Here is a 22,543-nt window from a genome sequence, read left to right as displayed (position 1 = left end):
ATCAGTGCCACACCAGTGTCATCAGTGCCACGTAACAGTGCCATCTGTCATCAGTGCCACATCAGTGTCATCAGTGCCACGTATCAGTGCCATCTGTCATCAGTGCCACGTCAGTGTCACGTGTCATTGTCCTGGTGCCCCAGGGCCTTCAAAAATGTAATAGGTAGTCAACAAGTTAGATGTGTAATTTATGCTCCTTGAAAACCTGGTGGTGCTCCCTGCATGTTGGGCCTCTCTATGTTGCTATGTGAAAAAGTCCCACACATGTGGTATCGTAATACTCAGGAGGAGTAGCAGAATGTATTTTGGGGTGTTATTTGTGGTATACACATGCCATGTGAGAGAAATAACCTATTACAATGACAATTTTGTGGGGAAAAAAAATCTTAATTTTGCAAAGAATTGTGGGAAAAAATGACAACATCAAAAAGCTCACCATGCATCTTACTAAATACCTTGGAATGTCTACTTTCAAAAAAGGGGTCATTTGAGGGGTATTTGTACTTTCCTGACTTGTTTGGGTCGCAAGAAATTAGATAGGCCACCAGTACATCAATTGTGATCAATTTTTTATGATTTGAACCACAGCTTGTAGACTCTCTAACTTTGACAAAGACCAAAATTTTATCACAGAAACTATAGCGCAAAAAATAAAAAACCCAGAGGTGATCAAATACCACCAAAAGAAAGCTTGTTTGTATGAAAAAAGGACAAAAAATTCATTTGGGTACAGTATTACATGACTGAGTAATTGTCATTCAAAGTGTGAGAGCGCTGAAAGCTGAAATTTGGTCACGAGGGGGGTTTAAGTGCCCAGTTGTCAAGTGGTTAAACTGAATAGGCTGTTTTACAAGGTGATCGTTTACAATCACTGTCCCACAATCACAATAAGTGCCCCAATTTAGATTTAAGATTAAGGTGAAGTTGTTTTTTTACAGCGTTAGTAGATTGATTTTGGGTGAGTAGCTCGTCAAATTGTGCTGCACCCTCTGCCTCTTTGCACTTGTCCCATATTGTATAAAGAGGCCTCGCATGTAGGCTTTATGGTTGAACCAGAGACTAAGTTAGAGAAAAAACAGTTTGCGGAGGTCATCCACATAGGGAGCCGATTGCAGGAGGTGGGTGCTTAACCGCCAGATATATGTTGGAGTGGAACCTGGATTGTCCTCAGTGGTGATGCAGATAGGTTAATGGTCAGACCAGGTGGTTGGGAGAAGTGCAGATGCAGTGCTTCTATAGGAGCCACTGCTCTGTGAAAAATAAGTTGATGCAGGAGTAGGTGTTATGGCACACCAAAAGGAACATATAGTCCTGCTCCATAGCGTGCCGGCAGCACCATACATCATACAGTTGAAAGTTTTGTAGAAGGGGGCCTGGGCAGGGTTTGCCCCTTTTGGTTGTGTGAAGAGTCCAATTGTGGGTTGGGTACCAGATTAAAGTCACTGCACCACACCAGAGGGGCTTGCTGAGCATAAATTATCTTCTTGTAGAGTTTCCTAAGGAAATGCATTTGATGCATATTGGGAGTTTGGACATTAACCACCGTATATCAAGTGTTATTCAGTGAGCACAAGAGAACAATATATCTTCCCGCTGAGTCAAGTGTTTATCCTTTCTACTTGAATAACTGCCTATCCACTATGCCTATAAAGATTCCCTCCATCAATACCAAAGGTCTCAACCACTCAGCAAAAAGGTACTCCCTGTGGAAACTTGCATCAGGCACTTAAGGCAATGTACTCTGTGTGCAGGAGATGCACTTCCATGCTTCCCATCAGCCTCTTTACACTACCAAGTACTTTCCTCATATCTTCATTTGTGAGGTCAGGCACTGATGTAGACAAGAAGGCCTGGCTTGCAGCCTCCACTCTAATTCATCCCAAAGGTGTTCTATCGGGTTGAAGTCAGTCAAGTTCCTTCACCCCAAACACACTCATCCATGTCTTTATGGACCTTGCTTTGTGCGCTGATGAACAGTTATGTTGGAACAGGAAGGGGCCATCCCCAAACTAAATTAAATTGTCCAAAATGTCTTGGTATGCTGACGCCTTAAGAGTTCCCTTTACTGGAACTAAGGGGCCAAGCCCAACCACTGAAAAACAATCCCACACCATAATCGACTCTCCATCAAATGATTTGGACCAGTGCACAACACAAGGTCCATAAAGACATGGATGAGCGAGCTTGGGGTAGAGGAACTTTACTGGCCTGCACAGAGTCCCGACCTCAACCCGATAAAACACCTTTGGGATGAATTAAAGCGGAGACTGCGAGCCAGGCCTTCTTGTCCACATCAGAGCCTGACCTCACAAATGTACTTCTGGAAGAATGGTCAAACATTCCCATAGACACACTCCTAAACCTTGTGGACAGCCTTCCCAGAAGAGTTGAAGCTGTTATAGCTGCAAAGGGTGGGCCAACTCAATATTAACACCTACGGACTAAGCCTTGGATGCCATTAAAATTCATGTGAGTGTAAAAGGCAGGTGTCCCAGTGCTATTGGTTCAGGTTGTGCCCTTAGAGAGTCAAGAGAGGGTATGAGATGGCTCACATCAGAGAGTGTGGTGACAGGGGAATCCATCCTCATTCTCGCTTTTGCAGAGCTGCCAATGGTGGGGGTGCCTGGAGGTGAAGCAGAGGAGTAAGTGTCAGCCTGCTGTGTGTCCATGGATCTCTCAGCGGCAGCTGCTTCTGTGCCCATTGGTGAGGGAGAGAGATAGGCTGGGCTTGCTGCCAAGGCCGTGATCCCATCACCATCTTGGCTGCGCCAGTCCGCTGGCTGGAAAAAAAGAAGCGGTGAGCTTCCTCGGGTGTCTGTCTTCCCTACATTTGGGAGATATGATGCTGCAGCCGCAGGAGATAATCAGGCATCTGCTAGGGAGAAGAGCCACTGAGAGCCGCTGAAGATTGTCCAGTGAGGGGAGCCACGGAGTCATGCATCCATCTTGGATGCCGGCCAGCCACGCCCCCTGTCAGGGACTTTTTTAAATGCAAAACAGTGCTTTTTTGTTCACTGGACTTTTTTTTGTTTACAAACGTTTTATTGAAGTATTTCAGGCAAGTACAAAATGTATAGGTACAGAGAGATCGGTAAGTACATTCGAGAAACCAGATAAAATAGTGCAATATACATCTCTCATAACTTTAACAAAATAAAAGAATAAACAATAACGGAATAATACGAAAACAACTGAAAAAAAAGTAAGAAATATAATTTGAATACACAAGATTGCATCTGTGAGGTGGTGAGCTGATGAGGTAAGTGAGTACTTGTGAGGCATGATTAGGTCAAGAATATCCATGCAATATTACCATCAGTACTGAATGCATTACCATAAAAGACCACAAACCTATCTTATTATGAGGACAAGGAATTCCCAAAACACAGTTTATGTTTGGTAAGTTGACCAATGTTCCCATTTACGATTAAAGATGTGCATGGAGTCCATGAAAGTGTGATGCACCCTTTCCATCGATCTAATAGACCCTATGCGGAGGAGCACCTGTGACCATGGTACCGAGGGACATCGCCAGTTTAGGGCAATAGCCCATTGGATAGCACTAAAAAGCGTATGTGCTAACTTTTGTTGGGGGTAGAGACCTCTGGGAGTTCTGCATATAAAATGCACATCTGATAAGTCAGGGTGACAGGTACACCTGGTATTTGGAGTACCAGCAAAGAGGTTTTTTGCCACAAGGATTTCAAAATAGTGCAGCTCCAGAATGTGTGAAGGAAAGTACCCCTGTCAGGACATCCTCTGAAGCATGTGTCAGGAACCAGTGGGTAAATTCTGTGCAGCCTGTCAGGGGTATAGTACCAGCGGGGATGTAATTTGAGCACATTTTCTTTGATAGAAATAGAGTGTGTGCATTTATGCATATTGGAGACCATGTCTTGCCAGTCTTCTGCAGAGATCTCCTGGGCCGTCTCTGTCTCCCATCATAGCTGTTGATTTGGTCATAGAATTGTGGTTGTTAAGCTACTGGAAGCCTCCCCGCACAGGTTTTCAAATGGTGATTTAGCCAATTCCACAACTTGGGTTAAGGTGTTAGAAAAAAAGTGTCGTATTTGGAAGTATTTGAAGAATTCAGATCTGTGGAAGGCAAAATTCTGTTGTAGGTGTTTAAATAGAAGAGCCCTACAATAGAGAGTCCAGAGTTACTAGACCCTGTGAGGTCCAGCTGGAAAACTCTACTCTTGTATTAAAGGCTGGGGGGAACTGATGTTCACCTAGATAAGAAGGTAAGCATGGTAGACTAGAGAGTAGTTTAAACTTCACCTTGTAGAGAGACCAGAGATAAAGGGACTGACCCACGATACCATTAACACTGTCAAAGGCCTTATTAATGTCTAGGCTTAAGAGTAGTATCTTACAGGAGCAGAGTTCAGCATCCTTAATGACATTGGCTGCTAATCGTATATTAACGGTGGTCTGTCCAGATGGTATGAAGCCCATCTGATCAGGGGAGATCAATGTTGTGATAATGGATGCTAAACGATCCGCCAATATACGGCCAAAAATCTTTAAAACGTTATTAATGACTGAAATGGGGCAAAAGTTCTGGGGAAGGGTATGATCTTTACCCGGTTTTGGAATTAGGGAAATATTTGCCAGCAGCATGTCCTCTGGAAATGGTTTGCCAGTCAAAATATGGTTATAAAGTTTAGTCTTTTTGGGGATTAACGACCCGGCAAATTTTTTTATAATAAGATGCGGTGAACCCTTCAGGGCCAGGGGTTTTGGATGATTTTAAGGAGAAGATGATAAAGGCAATTTCCTCTTCTGTACAAGTTTGTAACTGCTCATCGGTGAGCTTTGGTAGCGAGAGGGCATCTAGCCAAGTCTGAGAGGTGGGACAAGGCGGGGATGAAGGACCTGATAGGAGAATATCTTTAAGACTTCTTCAGGGCGGTGCACATGCACGGGACTCCCGAGAAGACGCTCTGATCGAGAGCTCTTCACTGCTCTGGCCTCTCTTAGTCCCCTGAGCATACAGATCTAGCGGGATTGGTCCCAAAATGTCCCCATGGCTCACCGGACCTCCCAGGCACAGTTTTTCATCCCGAGCGGCACACAGAAGAACGAGGTGAGCCGCCAGTTAAAGTTTAATCTGGCGGCCCCTGACCCATCCTAGATGGCAACCGCGGCATCCCTGGCAGACAGCATGGAGGATCCGGACCACCCACCCTCCATCCAGCAGCACACTGACATGCTGGCAACACCTGTGAGTCACTGCTTGCCCCAAGGGATATCCCCTGCATCCACAGAGTCCCTCATCAACAGGACACTAGGGGATCTTCTACATATCCCCATGCTACATTCCCCTTTAGGCCTAGCAGGCCCCCTTCACTCCTCACCCTCACAGCAGCCCCAGACCCAGGACATGCAGCTCTTATTACAGAGCTTCTCTTATATGCTGGCCATAGGACTGGCTCAGAATGCCACGCAGATTACAGCTATCATTAAGGCTGATTTACAGAGCTTGGGCACTCGTATAGATGCGATTGAGCAGGTAGTGGATAACACAGCTGCACGCACCAACCAGAACACTGCCTGTATTCAGTCATTACAAGATCAATTAGACTCTGCATTATCCAAAATAGACAATTTGGAAAACAGAAGCAGACGCTATAATTTCCACATACGAGGGATCCCTGAAACAGTAACGGACATACCGAGCACCGTCCAATTGTTTATCAAGGAACTCATACCGGACATCCAAGGCCATAGACTCGACAGAGCACACAGAGCCCTCCAACTCCCCCGCCAAGATGGCCTCCTGAGGGACATCGTGGTCAAGCCCCATTACTATGGCGTTAAGGAGGATGTCATGAGAAAAACCCGCAACATGGACAACCTTTCCTTCCAAGGACATAAGATCCATATCTTTGCTGACATCTCACCTGCCACTGTCCAAAAACAGAGTGCGCTCAAACTGCTGTTGGAAATACTTTCCCAAAACTCCATCAAGTACCGCTGTTCATTCCCTTTCCGCCTTCAGAGATAAATCATATAACTTTACCAACTTCCGAGAAGGGGAGCGCCTGCTCCTGCAACTAGGACTGATTTCCCAGGATCTTGCTCCTCTGCACACAACATCTAACCCGGGCTCTTCCACGTGACCTCCTCCGGGCAGCCCTTTAACTCCGTTTGGAACAACCAACACCCAAAAAGGCTACGAGACTCTCACCCTGCAAGATGAACGTCCCTCCACACGTCTGGATTGGAAATGTTTCTCCCAACTTTTCTGCTGGACTGAGGACCCAACCCTCTCATTTGTGTAGGGGGCATCCCTACATAGACTTACCTTCTGTCATTTTGGACAGGTCTGACTCTGCCCTCGGTTAGGCCCCACTAGCCCCCTCAATGGCTACCTGGGAATCCTTTCCAGACTCTACCACACCTTCCCAGCTGGGATGTATACTACCTGATATGGTATAATTTGTTACATAAAAAATACGCTTTTTAAGTCCCCCCCCCTTTTTTTTTTCCTCAGGATCCCCCACCCTTCCCTGGCATTCACCCCCCCCACCCGCAGTGATCCCCTTTCTTGCAATATAGGACTCGGTTCCTTATTTTTGCCAGTTGTTCCCCTACACTTCTAGCCTTGCTAGTATACCATCTCTGAGACCGATCCCACACTTTTTCATTCCCCCATGGGGGATTCAGATGGCCGGAGCGGCCTTGCATGCCACCCTCTCTGTTGTGACACAGAGGGACCTAATCTCCCTCTGGTGACATCAGGCAGACAACCCACTTTGAGGTTGCACCCTCTACGGGTTCCTCCGAAATGGGGAACCTGGACTAGGACTAGGAATACTAGTCCGGTTGTTTGTTTTTATCTTTTCAGTTTCTTTTTTTGCTGGTTTTGCACTTAATGTATGCAGTATTCATATACCTTATTACTATTAATGTTCTCCTTTCTTCTCTTCCTCTTTCCTCCTTTTCTTTGTCCCTTTCTCCGCCACCTTTTTCTCTTTACCACTCTCTTCAGGAATCCTCACGGAGATTGCCATCTAGTCCACCCCTAAGAAATTATCGGGAATCCATCTCTTCTCAGGAGGACATCCACTCTCTGGTGGCAGACGTAAGCTCCCTTTGCTTTTTATCGCTCCTCGCTCCTTACGCCCATGGCTGACACGAATACCCAGATGTTATAGCTAAAGATAGCCTCACATAATGCCCAGGGACTCAATTCCCCCTTTAAACGCCGGAAGGCTTTCCAGAGCTACCACGCTAGAGACCTCGATATTGTTCTGCTTCAGGAAACCCATTTTCCTGCCAGCTATACCCCCACCTTTCTCCAACTTCCCGACTTTTTATTTGGCGAATGCTGATGCCAAAAAAAAGGGAGTCGCCATTCTCCTTTCTAAACGTATACCCTTCACTTTTTCACACACGGTCAAAGACTCAGACGGCAGGTATATACTCATAAAAGGACACGTAGAGGGGGTTTTGTACTCTATTATCTCCTACTATGCACCTAACCAAGGCCAGGCATGTTTCTTTACCTCCATGCTATCAATCCTATCCCCTCACCTGGAAGGCAGGGTGATTATAGGGGGTGACTCCAACATCACCTTTGATTACATGTTGGACAAATCCTCTCTAGGGAGACCTCATTTAAAGAAACCACACACACAAAGCCTCAGAATAGCCCGCCTTCTGCATGACATGGGTTTGATAGACTCTTGGAGGGAACTAAACCCCATGGCGAAAGACTATACCCATTACTCGGCACCCCACAAAACATACGCTAGAATTGATCATATCTTTCTCCCTAACTCAGATATACACACAGCGTCCCAGGCCTCCATACAGGAAGTCCCCTGGTTGGATCACTCCTTAGTGATCCTTAAAATCTCTAGCTCCCTCTCGCCCCCTGGGCCTCCCCAGTGGCGCCTAAGTAAATCACTGCTATCCAACCCGGTCCACTGTATAATTTTAGAAAAGAACATCAGGGAATTTTTTCTTCTCAATGACACCGGAGATACGTCTCCAAGTTTCCTCTGGGGGGCTCATAAAGCCGTTCTGAGGGGGAAAATAGATCAAAGTATAGGGAGTGGCGCTGTGTTAGGAGTATAGATAAAAATTAGCAAGAAGTACAAATGTAAAAAATAAAAGTGTAAAGAATAAGAAATTTTTTGGTATAATCCAAAAATTACTTACAGAAAAAAAAAAAATATATATATATATATCCTTGTGTTAGTGAAAACACCTTGAATAGGTGAAAATTAATACTATATGTGCAAAAAATCGCAAATATTAAGCAGCATCACTAAATAACATAATTACATCTTCACATGAATACATATAAAGTGATAAAGTGCCAAAAACAGTAATTGTCCACCAATAATGTGTAAATGTGCAATAATTATACGCAATAAAAATCATTAATATTGTGTCAAAATCGCAGCTAAAAATCAAAAAACCATATGTTGTTTGGTGCAAAAAAGTTCATAGCAATTGTGCAGAAAATTCTTCTTAGGTGATAAAGTGCCGTGCTGTAACACCTGGTGGTCCCCCCAATGTGGTTGCACTCACTGGAGCGCTCCACCCCTGCAGGGGTACGAGCGTGTAATGTTGGTCCTGTCACTCCAGTCCTATAGGTGTCAGTTTCCTTCCACGCGTCCCATTTCCAAAAAGCAGCTGTATACACAGAGAGGTGGGGACTTCCTGTCCCTTGGTATTAAAAGTCCCCACTGGATATCCGCTTAAGGGCTTTATAGAAAAGCCTGTGATAAATATTATTATCAGCTTGAAAAGATCCTCCTGTGTTTCCTCTTTCCTGTGGTGGCTAATTTGGGCTTAAATGCTGATACAGGGATCACGCCTTCCTCCTGATTACAGTGCAGATCAAAAGCCACTGCTTCATCCTGGCTGTGAGCAGTCTCAGACAAAGGGGTGATAACATCACCTGGAGACCGAATCTGCAGCGCGGAATCCCGGCGTTCACCCCGTCCCGAGCCTGTGCTGTTGTGACCTGGATTGACCCTTCCCTGCTCTGATCTTCTCCAGTACTTTGACCCCTACTAGTAGAGAAGTCCTTTAAACAAGCCGAGGTCAAATACAGGAAGCAGGTGGAATAGAGGAGTCCTTAGGCAAGCCGGGGTCAAAGTACTGGAGAAGATCAGAGCAGGGAAGGGTCAATCCGGGTCACAACAGCACAGGCTCGGGACGGGGTGAACGCCGGGATCGCCTATCCTCTTCGCCATAGCAATAGAAACACTAGCCCTAGCCATCAGACAAAACCCTGACATCCATGGAGTGAAATGTGGTCAACGGACTCACAAATGTGCCCTTTTTGCCGATGACATCCTCCTGTTTGTCACCTCCCCCCTCATTTCCACCCCCAACATACTCCAACTACTTAACTCATTCGGCTCCATTTCGGGACTTCAGGTCAACATGACCAAATCGATGGCCCTAAATATTTCCACTCCCCATGACCTTGTAGAGAGGCTCAAAACCCACTTTCCCTGTTTTCCTATCCGCAAGAACAGAACTTCTATACCACCACAATTATCCCTCAATGCTCAAAAAACTTGCGGATGATCTCTCGCATTGGGCCTGGTATAAAATGCCCTGGCTGGGCAGAATAAACTAGGTCAAAATGACCCTACTTCCCAGGATTTTATACCTCTTTCGATCCCTTCCTATTCCCATCAAAAAACATACACTGGTTAAACTGAAAGCTTCGATTATAAGATTCATCTGGGGGAAAGGGTCACCGTTTTTCCAAAAAGGTGTTATACAGACCAAAGAAAAAAGGGGGTTTAGGACTACCTAATTTATGGTGGTATTATCAAGCCGCACAACTCTGCCAATTTTCAGTTATTTACTCCAAAGGCCCAAAACCAGATTGGATGGACATAGAACGACAGGCCACTCCCAACCACACTTGGTGTGGAGACCGCAAAAGAACAGACCTCCGATTCTCTCCCCCTCTCTGTCTCACTCTATGGCCTTATGTGATACACTATATAGAAGACATTCCCTGACCTCCCCTTGGCTTCCCCTGGCACACATCTTCCACAATACACAATCCCCTCCGGGTATGAACATCGAGGCTTTTAGGTGGTGGCTCAACAAGGGCCTTTAAAGGATAGGGCAATTTTTTAACAGCTCGGGTCCTATTTCACTCACATTGCATTTCTAAATTAGACATGCCAGTCTCGGAGACTTTCCGCTACTACCAATTATCACATTTTCTGCACAGGGTCTTGAAAAGCTTGGACACTTCACTCTCTGTTACATCTTATGAATTCTGGTGCTCCTCAGCCATGGGCGTAAGGGGAGGGATTTCCCTGATCCACTCAGCACTAGCTGAGCCCCGAGTGAAAGCGAACTATATGATACAATGGGAGCGTGATCTGCAACTTGATTGGGACATGGATACTTGGCACACATGCTTTGCCCGTTCCTACAAGGGCATTCTTAACTCCTCCCTGGTAGAGGCAGACCTCAAAGTCATGACCCGCTGGTACCTGGTACCCACCCGTATTGCTAAATTCTACCCGCAATCATCACCCCTCTGTTTCAGAGGATGTGGCCACTTAGGCTCCCTCCTCCACACTCTCTGGGAATGTCCCAAAATCAGAGGATACTGGAATGGAATTTTTAATCTCATACGCAAATCCATCGGTTTCACAGTCAAACAAAGCCCCACCATAGCTCTCCTTAATGACAACATCCCGAAAGTACCTAAATTTTCTCAGTCACTGATCCATTTCATCCTTCTTGGGGCCAAGATCACACTAGCTCATGCCTGGAAAAACCCTTCGGTTTCCCTCCGCCAAACCAAACAGAAAATCTCCTGGATAATGGCGCAAGAGAAGATTTCGAGCAAGATTCTGGACACTTCTGATAAATTTAGACTCATATGGGATCCCTGGGCTAGGTTCTTAGGAATCCAATTACTTCCCTGACTCAAAACAAGCTCTTTACATCCCCTTGAATCTAGGAGGCCTATGGCCCCTCTTCCCTCCGCGAGGATTCCTGTCCTCCAATACCTCCCCTACCTCTCCCTTTCTTCACCCACTTTATTCTTCACCCCTCTCTTCCTTTCCTTTTTCTTTTTTTCTCCTCAAGTTCCATTATAGGTTGTTAGCACATATTGAGAGAAACAGACTGTGCAGTCTTCTTTTTTTCTTTTATTTGTTTGTTGTAGTTATCCTCTCTCTGATTGATAACCTTGATAACCTAGCCTTTACCACTTAAGATTTTGGGGACACTCCCCGGACTGAGAGATTTTTTTTTCTGACATTGTTGTTGGTCTTATAATGATACCAGATGCTACAATAGATTATTTTTTCACGAAAGGCTGTTTATTGGTTCAGGATAGGTCCCGGCAGGATCATTTCGATCCCCCGGACCTTCACCCGGTTGTCCCACGCACAGCAGGATCCCATTTGGGGTGCGTGGTCCATTCCGGGGGAATCCTGTTTCCTGTGATCCCCAGCTCCCTTTTTATTTCATCCAGCAGCCTTTTCTTTGAGATAGAGTCTGTTACTTCACCTGGAAAGTTATCAGTTCTTACATTTGTATAAAGTTCACTCTCGCTTTAGGTCCACTTAGCTCACTATACCAATGTTAATTACATTGTACTGACCTTATTATTGGTTATTGCCGATTTGATATTTTTGTACTGTTATTATCTTCAATAAACAGTCTTTAAAATAAAAAAAAAAGACTTCTTCAGGGTGAATTGTGAAGTTACCATTACCATCTTGTAATTTATATGAGTGCATTGGCTGGGTAGAGTGTTTCAACTTTCTTGCGAACATAGCTGAGGCCGAATTGCTATGCAGGAGAAAATGGGCCTTAGACCAGCAGAGGGATTTTTCAGTTTGTTCTGAGAGCGGAGTGTCTAGGGCACTTCTCTTATCGCTAATTTGGAGCAGTAATTCCTGGGATGGGCTTTGGCTGTGTCTGTGGTATAGTCTTTCAAGATCTAAAGTGAGGATGTGTTGGAGTTTTCTGTCGGTGGCAATTTCTATAAGATGGCCTCTCATCCCAACTTTATGGGCTGCCCATAGAGCTGTAGGGGAAATCCCCTCAATGTCATTATGTCTAAAGTATTCAGTAAGGCATTCAGATAATTGGCTTACTATGGCGGGGTCAGTGAGTAAGGAGTCATTAAGGCGTCAGGCCCTAGTGGCATTGGGAAGACCTATATAGGACAGGTTACAGAATACTCTATGATGGTCAGACCAAGGACATACATATATGTTCGCTGAGGTAAAATTCGCAACTAAAATAGGGAGCAGAAAATGTAATCGAGGCGAGAATAACTGTCATGAGGGTGGGAGTAGAAAGTATATCCTTGAGAGCCCACATTGTGTGCCCTCCAAGTATCTATTCATTGATGGAACCTGAGGGAGTATTGAAGGGACATTGGGAAGGCATAGTTGGAGGTTCCTATGCGGCTTCTGTCTATTCTAGAATGGGCCACTAAGTTGAAGTCGCCTCCTATTATGAGGTGAAGAGAGTGAAATTTATCCAGCACTTGGATAACAAATTTGAAAAAGGAGTCCTGGGACCCATTAGGGGCATATACTGAGGTGATCCTTTTACCTTTGACTAGGTTCAATAGACTTTAATGGAGAAGCTGCAGAAAAGGATGCAGAATATAATTAGCCATGATTTTACTGCAATTTTGCTGCAATTTGCGTTTTGTGGTAATTAATCTTCCCAACAACAAATTGGCAACAAAAAAATTGCACAAAACTGAAAAATGCATAACGCATCAAAAAATGTATGAAAAATACATCAAAAACACATGCAAAAACGCAAAATGCACCTCAAAAAGCACTGCGGAAACAAATTAAAAGCAAACTGCAGAGATGTGAACCAGGCCTTGAACTGCTATGGGGCGGACAGAAATGGCGTCGCTGGGGCCCATAGCCCTGAGTCTCTGCAGGGGTCCCAAAGGAGAGGGGAGGATCTCTGGGGACCCTGATGTAAGAAGGGGGCTCTCTGGGGACCCTGATGCAAAGGGGAGGCTCTCAGGGGACCCTGATTTTAAGGGGGAGGCTCTCTGGAGACCCTGATTTAAGGGGGGCTCTCTGGGGACCCTAATGTAAGGGGGGCTCTCTAGGAACCCTGATGCAAGTGGGGGGCTCTCTGGGAACACCGATGCAAGGGGGAGGCTCTCTGGGGACCCTGATGCAAGGGGGAGGCTCTCTGGGGACCCTGCTGTAAGGGGGGCTCTCTGGGGACCCTGATATAAGTGGAAGGCTCTCTGGGGACATATACACACACACACGTATCTGTATATACACATGTATGGTCGCCCAAGCGTATGACTTTCTTTACTACGCTGCTATGGGCTCTAGCCCCAGATCTTTTGTAGACCTGGCAATGCCCCTGGCACACAGCAAGTGGTTAAAGTATAACTAAAGGCAAAACATTTTTTTAGTTCTGGATGGAATGGAGAGGGATTTGAACGCATGTCAGTTTTTATTGATGTCTGTGTCCCCATTAAGAAGAGTCTATTTCTATAATAGAGGTGAAATCTTCCAATGGGGGCATTCGTTCGGTGGCTTGGTGATCCTCAAAGAATTCCTTTCATTTGCAGGGATTTCCAATCATGTCCTGGGAAATCTTCGCAATGTGACACAGATGGCAGAAAAAAAAAATCTGACATCAGATATAACCCTCTCTTGATCAGGGGTGGATCCAGGGGGGGGCAACAGGGCAATTGCCCCCCGCTCAAAATAGTAGCACTGACATGTCATTAATTTGTCACAGTCACACTCACTTGCTTGCTCAGCCGTGCCTCTGCGGCTGCCGCTGCCTCTGCCTGAGTCTTTCTCACATCAGCCGATCAGCAGCGCTGAGAGAGAGACTCGCACTGACTGAGCAGGATACCAGGAGGAGGAGGTAGGTGGAGCCTCTTCTCTGCACTCGTTGCTAACGCCAGGGCCGCCTGGCGTCTAGCAATGAGTGACGTCAGTGAATCATATCAGACTCAAGTCTCAGAGCCGACATGACGGTGACAGGTCAGGACAGAGCTGCTGGAGCCTCAAAATAGGGGGGGGGACAGTAACAGTTGCAGTTTAGTCTGTTTAGAGTAGACAGTAGAGACTGTGTGTTCTGTTTCAACCACCTAACTGCACTAACATGTCCAGCGTCCACAGTCAGTGGTGGCAGAGAGGAGCGCCAGAATTCTTCTTTCTCCACCCCTGACTGTGTTGGCCCCACCCACCGGTACCTCCTCCCTCCATGATCCATCTTATCCACACTACAGGCCTCCGCCGCCCCTGAGTTAGTGTTGGCTCCACCCACCCACCTCCTCCATCTTCTCCACCTGGCTTGCGCAGTCTGCAGAGCAGCGTGAATTGAATACAGGAAAAAAACTCATTGAGAAGATTACTGGATCCATCCATCCATCCATCCACCCCTCCCCTTACCAGACCACCAAAATAATTAACTAAACGTGAGTAAAAGAATGAATGCATGTCATGTGTCAAATCGCAGAATACATGTGTGCCATATTATGTATGAAAAAAAAATGGCCTTTTAGTCTTGACTTGTTCAATCTTAACCCCTTCAGCTCCGAAAAGTTTTACCCCTCCTTATGACCAGGCCATTTTTTGTGATACTTCGCTGGGTTACTTTGACTGGCTGACAATTACGCTGTACCCAAATAAAATTGATGTCCTTTTTTCCCCACAAATAGAGCTTTCTTTTGGTGGTATTTGATTACCTCTGCAGTTTTTATTTTTTGTGATATAAACAGAAAAAGAGCGACAATTTTGTAAAAAAATAAAAAAAAATTTTTTTGCTTTTTCCTATAAAAAATTTCTTCCTCAGTTTAGGCCGATATGTATTCTGCTTCATATTTTTGGTAAAAAAAATCACAATAAGCGTATATTGATTGGTTTGCGCAAAAATTATAGCGTCTACAAACTATGGGATGGATTTATGGCATTTATATTTAATTATTTTTTTACTAGTAATGGCGGTGATCAGTGATTTTTAGCGGTACTACAACATTGCAGCAGACAGATTGGATGCCTAACTGACACTTTTGACATTTTTGGGGACCAGTGACACTAATAAAGTGATCAGTGCTAAAAATATGTACTGTCACTGTACTAATGACACTGGCTGGGAAGGGGTTAACATCAGGGGTTGATCAAAGGGTTAACTGTGTGCCTAGGGGGTGCTTGCTAACTGTGTGGGGGATGGGACTCAATAGATGAACAGAGTGATCCGTGTTCATGGTTAGCAGGAACACAAGATCACTCTGTTCATCTCTGACAGAACGGCGGTCTGCCTTGTTTACATCTGCAGACTGCTGTTCTACCTCTGTGGGGAGCGATCGTGGGTGGCTGGCAGACATTGCTTCCGCCAGACCCACTGATTGGTTCCCCCTCTGGCCAATCAGCGCGTGCCTTCGCTGGCTATTGCACGAAATGGCCTACAGGTATGTAGTTTCATGCAATAGAGCCGACCTGCTGCAGTATATGTCCTGCAGCTGATCAGCAAGTGGGTAATCTAATTATAATGCAGGATATTGATTTAAATGTGGAGCTGCAGAAGAACAAACAGTGCTTTAATCTGTCCACCTGAATTTATTTTTATATTTACATTTTTGAAACATTTGTTAAATCAATAAATCTAACGCTGAATTTTAAACACTGACATGGAAATTGAGCAAAAATTTTTAGGGTTTCTGTGCAATATTTGTGGTATTTCATGGCACAAAAGTTTATAGCCTAAAGCAAACAGAACAGGTGAGTTTATAAGGAAAACAATGTAACCAATGTTCCTGTTCTTTTAGGAAGAACCTTAGGCCCCTTTCACACGGGGCAGATTCTGTTTTAATTAGCAGGGGGTTGGCTGACAGATCCCCTGTTGATTGAAGCAGAGCGGGCGGATGACACATCTGTATCCACCAAGTTTCTGAAGAGAAAACACAGACTAAGCCTGCTCTACTCTATGAGCGACTGGGTGTAAACGAACTCTGCTGTCTGTTTATACCCAACTACTTCTGATCTGATTTGCCTACACAGACAAGGATAGATCCCCTTCCATTTTTTAGAGCAAATCAGAGAGGATGTAGGCAATTATAAATGGACCATTTACACCTGCCTGTCTATAGGAATGCATTGACCTTTCCAGTCAGGTCCCCCTGAAAAACTGACCGGCAGACTTGATCATTAGAACCCTTGACAATTTTTTTTTTAATGCTGTTGGGCACTGATAAGGCTGCATTTAATGGGCACTGGTGAGGCTGCGTTGATGCATTGATCTCTTGTATCATGTCTGCAGTGTGTGACCATCTCTTGTATCATGTCTGCAGTTTATGGTTAACAAGTTACACTCAACTTTAGATATGTCTACAATGGATCGATTTGTGAGGATTTTATAAAATTTGTAGACGCTTATGAATTTGCAACCCAGAAGGAATCGGGAATTGATAGTTCAGGTTCAGAACCAAGGCTTTCAGGAAAAGTTTTAGGCCAGATGGTTATCCAAGTAATTACAGACCTCTCCCTGGACACCACTCATTGTGTTGGCATTGGAACAGACAGTTGCAGTGTTATGTCTTCAGAGGTGGCTGGTGCTGTATCAGAGATTCTCCATGTAGCACCCAACAGTTGCAGATGTCCTTGCTACAATCATTGTCTGAACAATTCAATTTCAAAGTCCTCACAAGTGTCAGCAGTTCGCAATGCCGTAGCAGTGGTCAAATCAACCATTTCATTCAATCAGCAAAGCTTACCAGTCTTTGTGAAACTAGATGGGTAGAGCGCCATAATTCTCTGATAAGATTTTGAGATGGACTTGTAAAAGTGGTGAGTGCACTATCTGCAATATCTCAATGGAAATGCTCAAGCACTAGCTCAACAGCATCTACTCTCATTCATTCTCTGTGCAGTGCAGAATTCATATTTTCCTTGGTTTCACTCATCAGTGTTCTGAAAGTAACCCTTCCTCTGAGTCGCTTCCTTCAATCCCCAACAATTGATTTAACAAGTGCATCTGACTGTTTGACTGATACCATGCAACCATGGAGAATATGCGATGTAACGCTGATGGCACTTTTTCCACTTTGCATATGGAGGCTACAGAATTGGCATCAGAACTTGGAGTGGAACTAAAATTGCCACGTCTTGTAGGCAGGCAAGTGCATATAGAATCAACTGAAGAATACTACAGGAAATCGTTGTATATTCCCTTGCTGGACAACATTATTAATGATTTAAAAACTTATTTTCCAGAAAATTGGATGCAGTGTTTCCAGATTCAAATCTTGATGCCAGCAGTACTTTTTGGAGAAAAAATGGAAACCATGGTTCCTGTGGCTGTGCAATCATTATCAAAGCGTTTCCACCCTCTCCTAGCTGATGGTAAGCAGAAGATAATGGAGACATTGCTGCAGGGAGAACTAAGTCTATGGCTTACAAAGTGGAAACGAGAGTTATCACAACATAAGGAAATTCCAAAAACAGTTCTTGAAGTGTTGGACTTGTGTGACCAGGACCTCTTTCCAACCATCAGTAGTTTACTTCTGATCTTAGCAACTCTCCCTGTAAGTGTGGCCAGAGCAAAGAGATCTTTCTCAACCCTCCGTCGTGTTAAAACATGGCTTCGGTCACGAATGGTGGAGGACCGGTTAAATGGCCTGTGTTTACATTCATAGAGATATTCCTGTGAAAACTGACCGAGTTATCGAGCTGTTTGCCAAACAAGGAAAATGAAGACTTGAGCTAATTCTGTGAATTTCTCATGTTATGTAACTTACAAATAAAATGTTTCTGTTGTTATGTGTGTTTGGAGACAGTGGAGAGTGATGTTTGGGTTCTGCTATTTGTTTTTTTTTTTACACATAATTTTATATTGTTTGTGAATATTTTGTCTGGGAACATTCTGTTATAGGTATACAAACTGCTTATGATCTTTGTAATAATACAGTTATACGTGGTTAAACCTATCCCGTCTGTAATGTAATAATCTAATCTGGAATGATAAAAGTGTCGCTGTTTTAAACAAGGTTAGGACTGTACGATTCGTTAAATAGAGATCTGTAAGCAACACCTTATTTTCAGGCAGTGCCCCTCCCGAGACTAGACTCTGGATCTGCCTTTGCTCTTGTTCTGTCCATAATTTAAAAAAAAGGCTTTGCTTATAGTTCTGTTTTAAGGAACAAATGTCAAAAAAGTAGCACGCTTGCATAATAGCTGTCCACATACAAATGGTACGCATAACGAAACAAGGGTGACAGCAAGTCCCACACTGAATTTAATACTTAAAGCCAAACTCCAGCCTTATCTTCTGCCTTGCAGTTGTGCAGGCTTCCCTCTCTAATGCCGCGTACACACGAGCGGACTTTACGGCAGACTTGGTCCGGCGTACTGGATTTCGTCAGACAATTCGATCATGTGTGGGCTCCAGCGGACTTTGTTTGCTCAAAAGTTGGACGGACTTAGATTTGAAACATGTTTTAAATCTATCCGACGGACTCTTCTTTCTAGCGGACAAACCGGTCGTCTGTGTGCTAGTCCGACGAACTCAAACTGACGCATGCTCTGAAGCAATTAGAAGACGGAAGCACTCGGTCTGGTAAAACTAGCCTTTGTATTGAAGCTAGCACATTCCTCTTCTGTGATCTTTTAATACAGCGCTTTTTTTTTCTTTATAATGCAAGAGGAATGAAGTTGTTTTGGTGCTTTTTATTCACACAGAGTTCTCACAAAATCAAATCAAAACACATAGTCAATAATGTAAGGTAACTAAAAAATCCATGTGTTCTCTGCAGCCTTCCCTCCACGCTTCTCTGCAGCCTTCCTCGGAGGCTGGGCCTCTGGTGGTGTACTTGGGGCAGGAGGAGGAGGAGGAGTGGCTTCATCTGTTAGATAGGTTGTAGAAGTAAGTTCCCCTCTCAAGCCCTTCTGATAGGCCTGAAAAATCAAACCCTCACAGAGGAGGTGTTGCCCCTTTTCCAGTTCAAGCAATCTGGTGATATAAAATAATGAAAAACAACTCAGCGCTGACACAAGAACAATATATAATAAATGCAAGCAACCACAAAAGCAAATTCAACAAAAACCTCAGAAAACATATAAATAATAAAAGTGCTGCGCAGATAAATTGTCCATTTGATAATAAAATAATAAAAGGTGGAAGATGAGATCACCAGTGGATAGTCAAACGCCTAAGATAGGATCAGAGGTGACTAAAAATCCCTTCACCATATATGGATGGCCCCTCACCTGCAATCTTCGACCTGAAACAGGTCACACAGCATGTAAACCAAACAGAAGGTAAGCTGAAACAGGCGATAGTAACTTCTCATATAATGCTACCACTCTCTCATCAGATGGCATATAAAAATAAAGCATAGACAATATAGTGCTCTCCGTTTCTAAAACTTTATTGCTAAAATAGAAAAAACTAGTGCACTCACAAATCAAAGCACTCAGATCCGAGTGCCGGCTGGATGGCGTGTGATCGTAAACTGGCTGACAGCCACGGGTGACGTCATGCGCTCCTGGCCCCGTACGCGTTATGTCCTGTGGGCGGGACTTCATCAGCGTGGGGCGGGACACGCAACGACGGCCCGCATTGTTGATAAGTAATGGCATGGTAACCAATGCTCCAATCACGGCACTGATCCAATTATCCAGAGGACGCGAACCCGCACGTCACTCCGGTTACACCTATTACATTAAAAAGTTTAAACCGCACAACCTCTCAAAAGGTAAAGGGGCAATAGGAAAAAGACCTATTTCATCCCAGATATACAATTCTTGTAAGGCTATGAAGGGATTACAGCCCAAGGATATCACTGGAACGAAAGAAACCCTCCTTGAGTTAGAGAGGAGATCAGAGCTGGTTAAACATCCCTTACTTAAAGGGAAAGTATAAGCAATTTAATTGCGCAAAAAATCGCTAAAAATCGCATACACAAATAAAAGAAACAATTGATAAAGATTAAACTAAAAGAAATATGACAATCACGCCGCGGGTGTCCCCTGGATACGATCACATTTACATATCCCATTAAAAAATAAAATAAACACAAACAAAATATTACACAAAACCAATAAACAAAAAATCATCTATTAGAAATAAAGCAATTTAAATCAAAATCCACGTTCATACCTGCCGGAGATAAGACCTTGGTCTCATAGATCCAGAAGGATTCTCTACGGCTAAGTTGTCGGATATAGTGACCACCTCTCCAGTGACGAGGGACCTTTTCGATCCCCCAAAATTTGAGACATTTGGGGTCTCTGTTATGGCATAGGCGAAAATGTCTGGACACACTGTGGGTTTTAATCCCCCGTTTGATGTTACTAATATGTTCGCCAACCCTAACGTGTAAAGCCCTTGAGGTGCGGCCCACATACTGGAGTCCACAATCGCACTCCAGCATGTAGACCACACCTACCGACGAACAAGTAATCAGACCTTCAATTTGGTATTTTTTCTGCATGCTGTTTGAAACAAACTCTTTACGCCTTTTAATATTCTTGCTGGCCTTCCTGCAAGTAGCACACTTACCACAAGCGTAAAAGCCAGAAAGAAAACCAAACATCCTATTAATTCCTGTTTTGGGTGGATCAATAACTCCCGGGGCCAATCGGTCACGTAAAGATGGAGCTTTACGATATATAAACCGTGGACGCTCCGGCAGTACAGAACCCAGGGTACGGTCACCTTTAAGTATGGGCCAGTGTTTAGCTATGATTTGTTCGAGTTTTTTATACTGGATATTATAATCAAGTATAATCCGGTAACTAGTGGTTGCCTCTTCACTTAAGGGGGGTTTAGGCCTATCTGCCACTATAGAATTCCTGTCAGTAGAAAGTACTCTAGAAATTTCAGAGTCAACCATGGTCTGCGTGTAACCTTTTTCTTTGAACCTAGTTGCCAAGATTTGGGACTGTGTTAGGAAGTCTTCATCAGAGGTGCAATTGCGACGTAAGCGGATGAATTGTCCACGTGGAATGTTACAGAGCCACGATTTATGGTGACAACTAGTCAGTGGAATGTACGCATTCCTGTCCGTCGCTTTAAAATGATTCCTTGTTTGGAAAACTCCCTCTCCTTTGAATATTTCTAGATCTAGAAATGTAATCTGTTGTTTGTCTATAGTCCATGTCAGCTCAATGTTTTTATTATTTTCATTCAGCTTATCCATTAAAAAATGCAAACTAGTTAAATCACCTTCCCACACCATGATTACATCATCGATGTACCTTCTATAGCACAGTAATTCCGGTGGGGGGTCCTGAAAAATAATATCTTCCTCCCAGTGGGCCATAAAAAGGTTAGCCACACTGGGAGCAAACCTAGCCCCCATAGCGACTCCTCGTGCCTGCAGGTAATAGTCACCATTAAACCAAAAATAATTACTCAATAAACAAAATTCCAAACCTTCCAATAAAAAGGAAATATGGTCTTTTGAGAGCTCGGTGGTGGTTAAAGCCCACCTCACGGAATCCAAGGCCTGTTTATGGTCAATAATCGTATAAAGAGACCCGACATCTTCAGTAATTAAGAAGCAAGAGGGGGTACATGGAAGAGTAGACAGGATTTGTAACATCTGTTTAGTATCACGCAGAAAGGCTTTGGTTTGAGTGACGAGTGGCTGGAGGAAGAAATCCAGATACTGGCCTAGCCTGGAGGTGACGGAATCAATTCCGTTCACGATCGGGCGACCAGGTGGGTGCTCCGCATTTTTGTGCAATTTTGGCAGAATATATATAATGGGAGTCCGACAATAAAATGGATCTAAATAAGCCGCCTCCTTGGAATTCAGAATGCCCTTATACTTACCTTTTTCTACTAGTGAATGTAAATTATTCTTGAAAGTTAGCATAGGATCTCCTCTTAAAGGTAAGTAAGTGTTCCTGTCATTCAATAATTTCTCCATCTCAGCCTGGTAGTAAGCTTTACTGAGCACCACTAATCCACCCCCCTTATCCGCTGGACGGATTACAATATCCTTCCTTTGCTCGAGGGAGGATATACCTCTTTTAATGGCCTGAGAGTCCCTGGCCCTCTTGATCTTGAGTTTATCAAGATCTTGACAAACCATGTTTTTAAACACCTCCAAGTGTTTGTTGTCACTACAGAGAGGATTAAAAACAGATCGATTCCGAAGATTGGAATGTCTAGAGACGGTATCAACCTGAGGGGTAGTCCGTTGAACTGGATTAGAAAGAAAATATTTCTTAATATTTAAATTGCAAATATATTTTTGTATACTGATATATGCTTGAAACTTATTTAGGTTACGAATCGGGGCAAACTTCAAACCGCGATCTAACACTAATGTTTCATCAGTGGTAAGAGGAGTACCACTTAAATTATAGATGCCCGTGCCTAGTGGGGTCTTGGCCTTTTGGAATCATCTTCCCCCCTGCACCCTCTCTGTGTTTTCTTTTTAGGCTGCCTTGGTTGTTCCGCAGATCTTGGGGGCCTCTCCTTTGGTCCTGAGGACTTGCATAACCGGTCGGATCTCTTACCCACACTGGGGTCTGTGGAGGTCCCCTCCAGGGGGTCCTCTCTTGGCCTA

This window comes from Aquarana catesbeiana, linkage group LG07 (genome assembly GCF_042186555.1).
Source record: "Aquarana catesbeiana isolate 2022-GZ linkage group LG07, ASM4218655v1, whole genome shotgun sequence".
Lineage (NCBI taxonomy): Eukaryota > Metazoa > Chordata > Amphibia > Anura > Ranidae > Aquarana > Aquarana catesbeiana.
The sequence above is the reverse complement of the archived record's forward strand: the minus strand, read 5'-3'. Positions refer to the sequence as shown.